The following is a 10,000-nucleotide window of genomic DNA, read 5'->3' as shown; positions in this document are numbered from 1 at the left end:
AGTTAAAGGAACATAAACATAGAGTGGAGACAGTACGAGAGGAGACAAAAAAAACAACAAAAAAAAAAACAAAGACAGACAGGGGAGTAAGAACCGGCAACCAAAATCCCCCCAAAATGCATCTAACAACCTCCTACCACGGTGCTGACCCCGGAGTGACTCGAACACCCAGCCTTCTGATCTGGAGTCAGACGCGCTACCATTGCGCCACGGGGCCTTATTTCGTATAGTGGGCAAGTGTGGTAATGAAATTCAATGAACGTTAGCTGGGTAGAAACGAAACATTGACCTTGCTCGAGCCGATATAATAGGCTGTTTTGCACGCCAATGTTATTAAAAGATACTGTTTGGGGAGTAGATTCACAGAAGGCACGGTATACGTCACTTCTGAACCACGTGCCATGTAACGGATGATTATCGCGCTTCAATAACACACTTGCTTGCCGGCAGTGTGATATGGCCTTTACGGTGTGTATCCAGTAACTGATAATGTAGAGAAATGAAGCCCCATCCCTGAGAAGTGTGGTTCATGTGCGAGAATAGATTCCCTTCGCCTGCAGCCCAGCATTGTTATTATATGAGTTTGGCTATACATATAATCTAAGTCCCCATGCAGCGTTTTGATATACACGGTGGGGTTTGAGTGGAGTGTTGATGGTCCGTAAGGAAGAGAGAGAGAGAGAGAGAGAGAGAGAGAGAGAGAGAGAGAGAGAGAGAGAGAGAGAGAGAGAGAGAGAGAGAGAGAGAGAGAGGGGGGGGAGAGAGAGAGAGAAAGAGAGAGAGAGAGAGAGAGAGAGAGAGAGAGAGAGAGAGAGAGAGAGAGAGAGAGAGAGAGAGAGGGGGGGGGGGGTGAGGGAGGAGGGTGGTAAGTGAATTAAAAATATTGATGGAAGATGATAAGAAAATAATCACATAAGTTTGAAACAGATGGAGAAAATCACAAATAAAAATCAGTAATTGCTTCTTTCAGCCTCTTGGCCACGAGGCTGACCCCGGAGTGACTCGAACACCCAACCTTCTGATCTGGAGTCAGACGCGCTGCCATTGCGCCACGGGGCCCATAATACTTCGGAGAATTGAACACTTCAAGTCCTAAATAAGAAGGAGTGAGCGAGAGGGAGGGAGAGAGAGAGAGAGAGAGAGAGAGAGAGAGAGAGAGAGAGAGAGAGAGAGAGAAGAGAGAGAGAGAGAGAGAGAGAGAGAGAGAGAGAGAGAGAGAGAGAGAGAGAGAGAGAGAGTGAGAGAGAGAGGGAGAGGGAGAGAGAGAGAGAGTGAGCAAGAGAGAGATAGAGAGAGAGAGAGAGAGAGAGAGAGAGAGAGAGAGAGAGAGAGAGAGAGAGAGAGAGAGAGAGAGAGAGAGAGAGAGGGAGAGAGAGAGAGAGTGAGCAAGAGAGAGAGAGAGAGAGAGAGAGAGAGAGAGAGAGAGAGAGAGAGAGAGAGAGAGAGAGAGAGAGAGAGAGAGAGAGAGAGTGAGAGAGAGAGAGAGAGAATAAGAGAGATATTCTCACCGAGGTAAGAGCTTAAGAAATAGCTCTCCTACTACTACCATAATCCAGTTATGCTTGTTGATACTCACGTTTGATTGCCCGGCTTGAGGGCATCAGTGGAATAGCCCCTTAGAAATGGTGTAGCGCGTGTGAAAAAGTGGAAAAGAACTCCAACTTTGACCCCTGCCATACTTTCAACTGTCCTAATGTTTGCCACGCTGCTTGCATATTATATGAAAAATAATTTAATCTGCAGTAATGTGGGAACTCTTAGAAACTTAGCCGGGATATCGGACTCGGTAGAATTAATTTCTAAAAACCCAATCCCCTTTCCCAGCGACACATACAACAGATGACGCCATTGGTATAAATCTAGTGAAGGAGGCTCTTCTCAGCAAGAGTAAAGAATAACTTATTAACAAAAAAAAAAAAAAAAAAAAAAAAAAAAAAAAAAAAAAAAAAACAGCTCACGAAAAAAGAATACAAATGCATTGTATCTCTTTGTTTGAACCTCAGGAGGTTCTCCGGATCTCTAGCAGACACCACAAACACCACTGTTCAGATCTTGGAATTTACTGACAGCCTCGCAGCAACAGTGAACAACATCCAAACTGCTCGTAGCGCTATCCCTGAGCGCATTGATGCGAAATGTTCCTCAGACAAAATCTGGTGGAAATCCTTGGTTGTGCACAAGCAAAACCAAAACTCTGAAGAGTATCACTGCCAAACGTGCTTCGGCAGTCAAAAATACACACAGCCCTCAGGTTCCAAACCAAGTAGTGGCTTACAAGATATTCATAAATTCCATCTTTGAAAACAAAACACTGCAAGGACTTCTAAATCTTTCTTCTGTAGTCAGGGCAGACTGTCAGACTGTCTAATAGAATGTTGTACACGTATTGCTGAAGAGAAATAGAGATTTTTCTTCTCATCATTACTTAGTGAAGAAACTAACTAGACAGCAGCTCTATTTAAGTCTTTTCAAGTAAGTTGGTACAGTCTGTGGCTCCTCCTACTCAGCTTCTCACTAGAGCGGGATTCTACAGATGATTACATGGCCCATACATATCAATACCCTCAAGATGCGGGTGTTGCCAATAAACCTTAACCTTTGTTAGGCTAATGTCCTCGGCATTCGCTTCAACATAGGAGAATTAAATATCATGCCACTTCAGAGTAAAGTCTCTGCATACAGTTAATTGGACCGCAGAGATCGTGTCAATAGACAAAAAGGTGAAGTAACAGTATGGTTGAAAAAGGATCTCCACATCTAAACTTTCTTTCCAGTGCTTCTTGGCATCCTTTAGATATATATATATATATTTTTTTTTTTAACGAGCTTGAAGAAGACTTGAAAAAATCTTTAGTGGGCCAAAATTCGACTGGTCAACTAATCTGTGATACAAACTGCCGAGTGGCAATATTGAATCCAAGAAATGATGGAATCTCACCAAAAACATGCAAACCCCGAAAGTCCAATTCTAATGCAACAAACCAAAAAGAAGCTGGCTTGCTTTAACCTCCAAGTATAAAATGTTCAGTGTATTCTGGTTAAAACTTAATAGGAATAAAGCCACTGGTCCAGAGGGAGATAGCCCTCACCTCCTAACATGTGCCAGTAACAAGTCTTTCTTCATACAAGAACGCCCTTTAGAAGAACCAGATTCCACCAACATACTTGGAGTTATTTTCAACTTTAAATTCAACTTTGGCAAACGTATCGAAGGCCTGGCTCGCAATGCCACATAGAAGCTGGGCGTACTAAGAAGGATTCTTCATCTTCATCTACAGCTTTAGAGTCACAAGTACGCTCAGCACTGGAATACTCCTCCCTAGAGAGAGAGAGAGAGAGAGAGAGAGAGAGAGAGAGAGAGAGAGAGAGAGAGAGAGAGAGAGAGAGAGAGAGAGAGAGAGAGAGAGAGAGAGAGAGAGAGAGAGAGAGAGAGAGAGAGAGAGAGAGAAATAAGATACGATGATGAGCGAGAGAGAGAAAAAGAGAGAGAGAGAGAGAGAGAGAAAGAAAGAAAGGAGTATATCTATTTATATATATCCACATCTATCTATCTATATCTATCTATATCTATATCTATCTATATCTATCTATCTATACCTATCTATCTATCTCTATCTATCTATCTATCTATCTCTATATTTATCTATCTATATCTATATCTATCTATCTATCTATCTATCTATCTATCTATATATAAATATATATTTATACACACACATCCTTGTATATCTCCTCGAGGCTGACCCCGGAGTGACTCAAACACCCAGCCTTCTGATCTGGAGTCAGACGCGCTGCCATTGCGCCACGGGACCCATTTTTTTCGGAGATTTAATCACATTAAGTCACAAGAGAGAGAGAGGGAGAGAGAGAGAGAGAGAGAGAGAGAGAGAGAGAGAGAGAGAGAGAGAGAGAGAGAGAGAGAGAGAGAGAGAGAGAGAGAGAGAGAGAGAGAGAGAGACCCTGTTTCCGTGTATGACCTTTAGACTTGTAGAGAGTTAATCTGTCTGGTTTGAATGCCTGTTTTGTTACCAATTGTTTGCAGAAGCATTTACCAGTGTGGATAGTCGCCCTTTGTAAATGAGTATACATGGATCAATTTGACATTTTGAACTTTTAACCAATTTTTTTTTAATGGAGGTTATGTGGTCATGTTTATTTATTTTGTCTATTGCCACTCTTGCGGCAAAGTTTTGTAGTTTTTTGTGTTTTTTGTATTTGAGTTTTGTTGGAACAATAGTTTATAATGCTGAGTGCAAGGGTTCTACAACAACAATCCTCGTCTTAGATTTTTCCACGGAAATCCTCGGTTAAATATGATAACTTTTAAATTCTATGATTGTGTTTATGGAGATTTTGGCTGTTTTGTCGACTGCCTATAAAAATGCATTGAATTTTATCAGGATTTAGTTTGAGGCCGTTGTTGTCAAAATACATATTTGCTTCTGTAACAGTCTATTGGGTATTTTTTATCAATTCATGTATATTGTTTATAGGGGCAGCGCGAAGAAACTGAATCTTCGGCAGAGTGAGCAAAGAGACAGTTGTTTGCAATGGTTGATAAGTCGCTAATGAATAAAGTGAACAAGATCGGGTCTAATATGGAGCCGAAAGAGAGTTGACATAATATTACAAATTTTGACCGACTGCGTTCTTGCGGATAGATAACTTCTGAACCAATAGTTGTCAATCACACGATTTTCACTTTGTTAAGCAGGATTTCATGGCTGCTTTTGATAGATCTCGCAATGTGAGTAGATTTATTTGATTCTTGTCTGTTATCATAAATTTGGTTTGTGATTTTTGATAAGGCTGTTTCAGTGGATAGCTCACTTCTAAACCCATGCTGCGGCTCGGAAATAAGATGATTGGATTCTAAGAATGTTGATAGTTGATTTGCAACCATTTTTTCCAGCACTTTAGATATCACCGGGAGTAGAGTAATGGGACGATAATTGTTTATTTTTTCTTCACCTTGGGGGGAGGGGGGCTAACGTTTTAACTGTTTTCCGTTTCTTTGGCGTCGTGTTACAGTCATTGAACGTATTTGAAAAAAACAAATGTATATATATATTTTTTTTTTTTCTTTTTTTTTTTTTTTTTTTTTGCTGCCTGTATTAATGTTTTAATATTTATCTGTTTTATTTATACTCTGAATGAAGGGCGATTTGTGAGTGTTATTTCGGTCATGTATAGCCCATTTATCCAATTTATCTAACAATTTTGGTCTTGAGAGGGGCAGTCGCATCTATACTACTTTTAGGACGTTCAAGAGAATGTCTACTTGTCTGTTAACGTCATCTGTTGTAAGAATCTCTGCGAGGGGCAACTGGCTGGCACTGATATTTTGACAATGTGATTGGGGGTCGTAATTTGTCAGGTCACGGGAAGTTTTTATGACAAGTCGCTTGGTCCTCTTTATACCTACTGTCATAGTTAATAGTTCGTGTTTTGCAATTTGACAAGGGATAACATCAGTATATGTAAGGAGATCAGATCTCTTTGATATAATGACGTCTAGCACGGATGAGGCGATTTCTGTGATCCTGGTAGGTTTATTTATAAGCTGTTTTGATTTGTTTTTCTTAATGATCCCGGCTAACTTTGCATTTGATTTGTTCAGGTCATCAATTAAGTTATCCAGTATAAAAAAAAGGTTTTCTTTTTAATGACATTTCCCTAAAAACATCGAGGCAGTCAAATTATTCAACTATAACATGAGGGTATCCATAGATTGTACCAAGAATGAAGGAAGGATACATACTACTTTGTACAGTTATCCAAATGTCATCTACAGATGTATTATTTACAGGAGATTTCATTTGATTTAAGGGTTTCCCTTACGTATGTGCATACTTCTCCACCTCGCCCTGCATTACACCTATAAACACTGAAATTTTGAATGCAAATGGAATTACTTGACATTTCTTCATGGAGCCATGTTTCACCAATGAGATATTGCGCATTGATATGTTCTATTTTGATTGTATAGCTTGATGTGACCTTTGGTCTTGCTGAATGTGTGACGGCGCCAAACAAGCTGGTCGTTTTTGTACTTGTTTTTGTTCCAAAATTCTTTTACATTTTCTAGTAAAAAAAATCTGAATTTGTGAAGAGTTTTGGGTTTATAATTTTGCTTGTGATTGTTACTGCAAAACTAGAATAAAATTGATGTATCATGTGAATCTGCTGTGATTAATGATTCCTCTTCACATTCCTGCTTCTGAGTAGACATCACATCTTGGCCAGTCAATTTGTTGATGGTAGACTGCTGGCCACAGAACATTTCAATCAGCAAGTCTATTTTGTTTTCAATGATCAGAGATGGGTCGCTGTGTGTATGGGTGCCTTGATGACTTGGTTTGTTTTTTTTTGGTGGTAACCAATCTGTAGTTGGAATGTTTGTTGTTGTCGTTGCACACACTAATTTGTTATTGTTCAAATACTGATCAGTCACTGTATGCATGATGACCATTATCATCCTTTTAATGTCACTGTCGTGTTCCTTGGTTTTCCGATAAGTCTAGAATGATGTTATGAGCCTGATTCATTTTTGTTTTGTTTTTATGTGATCGAACAAGACCATCCTTGTCCATGCTTTCTTTGTTGCGATAAAGCAAAGTATGGTGTTCAGCACTATTGTTATGCTGCCTAATTGATTTGTTATAACCACTGGTATTACTGCTGTCTGCACTGTCGTCACTGTTATCACTGGATGCAGTTTTCATTGCTATGTTTGGAAGGGATGTCAGGGTTGCTAAATAGCCTTGGGCGGAGGGGCAGCCTTAACCCCGGCTGTCGAGGGGGTGCCCATCATCATGGGCGGGGGGGGGGGGGGGGGGGGGGGGGGGTTGACTCGCGCTGCCATGGGGCCCATTTTCTTGGACGGACGCCCCGTTACCTTGGGGAGGAGGCACGGTACCCTGGGCCAAGGGTCCCCGTTCACTCTGGAGAAAAGAGCTCGCACTAGCTGCCCAAGGAAGCACCGGGGAAGACACTCAGGTTGTACTCTGACTGTACGGGACGATGAGACGGCATGGTTTACTGGATTGTTTGGCTGCAGCGGAGAGGAGACGTCCGATCAGAGAGAGAGAGAGAGAGAGAGAGAAAGTACACATACATACATCCATATATATGAATATATATGTATATATAAATATACATATACATACATATATATATGTATATATATATATATGTATATACATATCATACAGTGATTCCGAGTTATAAATGAAAGTCAACTGTTATTTGTATATACGCAAACGCACCCCCCCCCCCCCAACATTAACAACTCCCAAGCTCACACGCCATCACGTCCGGCGAAGGAGGCAGCTTGGCTGCCGTCGGAGAATTCCCGTGTCTTAGGAATTTCCTGGAGGAAGAGAAGGCGGCGGCTCCATCTGCGCTGGACAGTCTTGTGGCAGCCAGACTGACAAAAAAAATTATGAAGCTGAATGCTGTCTGTTTATAAGTGTCTCTGTCAATCTATCTTTATTTGTTTTTGCTTCATTTTCTTTCTGTATGGTTGTCAGTTTAACTCTCTCTCTTCGCAGAAAACGGTACTACAAGTGAAGTGCAATCGGTGATTTTTGCAATTATAACCATGTAAGGGTATCGTCGACCACATGCATTTTGACTCCATGGTGTTAGTGATTGTTCAGAAAACCCTTTTGACACGTGGACTTTATTGACTAAGGTAATTTTGAAGTCATAATAGCTGTTACAATTTCAGAGAACGAGTTTTTATATATACGGAGTGTCTGTTCTATGGAAATTGAGGTGAGTAGAACTAAAAGAACAATGTAAGCTAGAAGTGATGAAACACATAACACCAATTTTGGTTTACGGCGTCCCTATTCATATCGATGACTCATTGTATTGATTTTGGCACTTCATATATTTGTCTTGTGTATATAATATATCTGTTCCGGCGTCTGGTGCAAATATGGTATCATATGAATCATATAGGTAAATTTAGATATTTAGAATAGAATACTTTCATCAGAGAGCACTGTCACGGGGGTTTCAGGTAAATGTAGAAGAGGGTTAAGCCAACTCAAGAAGGAAGTAAGATAGCTGGAAATTGGTACTTAGTTTGATGGTAAGCAAAAAAAAAAAAAAAAAAAAAAAAAAATACTTATGTGATATTGGTCTCTCGGGCAGCTGACATCAACCAACAGGTTTGGAAACAGGTTACCACTATTACGCGAAGGATAAGAATGCGAAGCTAGAACCATGATTTCGGCGTTGGTTGTAGTTAGTATTGATGATTATTTGTTGATCCTGATATAACAATTTATGCAGAATTGTAGTACAAGTATTAGATTTGCAAAATTTAACTGAAGTCTTAACACATCTCCACGGACACACCATGAATACATTTTGACACAACCGTACGAACACAATCATAGGTAGCTATGGACACATGCGTATGGATCCGCCTGTACGTATCTAACTACACACACTCGTTTACATGTCCGTACAGGCACCCCTGTATATATGTATGGACACACCCATTCGTTCATGCGGATATACCTACACAGACGCACCAAACTGTAAGTACAAACGCATCTGTAAGGCCATGCCGGTACATTCGACACATCCATAAATGTGCACACACCTGAACGGATACTCTTGTACGTGCATTCTGATACATCCATATTGACACACCTATATGCACTTACGGACACATCTGTACGGACGCATTCATATGTGATATCGATATATACATATATCGAGGTAGAAGAAAAAATTGAGAAAAGAAGATTGGGGAGTGAGTAACATGTTGACAGACAAACTGAGAGAGAAAAAGAAAGAGGCCACACCAATCTCGCGCCCAGACAGAACTATGACCCGACATCGCCAAAATTACTTGGCGCTCTCCAAAACCGGCAAAGCATTTCTATTACTGTGGCTCCATAAACGACAACTTGGTCGTTAGTGGAAAACCTATTTATGAAAGATGCCATAATATCCTCATTGTGTGATGATAAAACTTATTAAACTCTAAGTTATTACCCAAACAATGCCGGATATGACTGAGTACTTTATATTCTTTCAACACGGTCATTGTTGCACTACAGATTCCTCGCGGGAGGGTGAGAAAAGAAGTGTGTTCTGGACAATCACACGGCTCTTGGATATTCTGCTTGTCTTCTATATCTGATAACCAGAGACTGGGAGAGGGAGGGGGTTAAGGGAGATAGTAACTTAGCACCTGCATCATTATAATTCAATGCTATTATCGTTCCCTACATGATATCAGGGAGAGTATTTAAGTTGCTATTAACGATAAATGCCTCGTCGTCCACGTCTAGTTGATGTTAGGCTTCGGATGCTCTGGCGAATCGGCTTCGGCCAGAATGTTCTCTATTCATCGGATTATGTTCGATTTCGGGCTCGGTATGACTGTACCCTGACTGACAAAGTTGTAACATACACAGTTTACACATATCACAAGTTAATAGCTAAAAGAGCAAGCTACGATGCTGACCCCGGAGTGACTCGAACACTCAGCCTTCTGATCTGGAGTCAGACGCGCTACCATTGCGCCACGGGGCCATATAACGAAGGGCTAAGGTAGGTTTTATCTCTCTCTCGAGAGAGGAGAGACCGACAGATAGACAGGCAGAACAGACAAACATACAAAGGGAAAGAAGCAAATCCTAACACGGCTTACTGTCTTGTTTAGTTTTGTATACATGATTTAAATAAATATTTTATTCCAGCATGTTTATATGTCTATCTATTTTGTATGCACGTCTCTCTCTCTCTCTCTCTCTCTCTCTCTCTCTCTCTCTCTCTCTCTCTCTCTCTCTCTCTCTCTCTCTCTCTCTCTCTCTCTCTCTCACTCACTCTCTCTCTCTCCCACACACACACACAAACACATACTCATATTGATCCCCTTTACACACATACATGCGACTTCCTAAGACCTTTCAGTGTGTTCCAAAGTAGTACGTCAGATCCGCTCAAGGAATTCTTGGGTTTGAAAATGAAT

The 10,000-nt window shown here is 40.8% G+C and overlaps 4 non-coding genes across 4 annotated transcripts; all 4 read right to left on the bottom strand.

Moving 5' to 3' along the window:
* Positions 1 to 145: 145 nt before the first annotated feature.
* On the bottom strand, positions 146 to 217 carry Trnaw-cca. The gene has a single exon. It is a non-coding gene; the product is annotated as a tRNA-Trp (tRNA).
* Positions 218 to 987: 770 nt separating this feature from the next.
* On the bottom strand, positions 988 to 1,059 carry Trnaw-cca. Its single transcript has one exon. It is a non-coding gene; the product is annotated as a tRNA-Trp (tRNA).
* Positions 1,060 to 3,740: 2,681 nt separating this feature from the next.
* Positions 3,741 to 3,812, bottom strand: Trnaw-cca. Its single transcript has one exon. It is a non-coding gene; the product is annotated as a tRNA-Trp (tRNA).
* A 5,677-nt stretch (positions 3,813 to 9,489) lies between these two features.
* On the bottom strand, positions 9,490 to 9,561 carry Trnaw-cca. The gene has a single exon. It is a non-coding gene; the product is annotated as a tRNA-Trp (tRNA).
* Positions 9,562 to 10,000: the final 439 nt, after the last annotated feature.

Source organism: Penaeus chinensis, chromosome 1 (genome assembly GCF_019202785.1).
Source record: "Penaeus chinensis breed Huanghai No. 1 chromosome 1, ASM1920278v2, whole genome shotgun sequence".
Lineage (NCBI taxonomy): Eukaryota > Metazoa > Arthropoda > Malacostraca > Decapoda > Penaeidae > Penaeus > Penaeus chinensis.
Note: the sequence above shows the minus strand (reverse complement) of the source record. Positions and strands in the feature narration are given on the sequence as shown.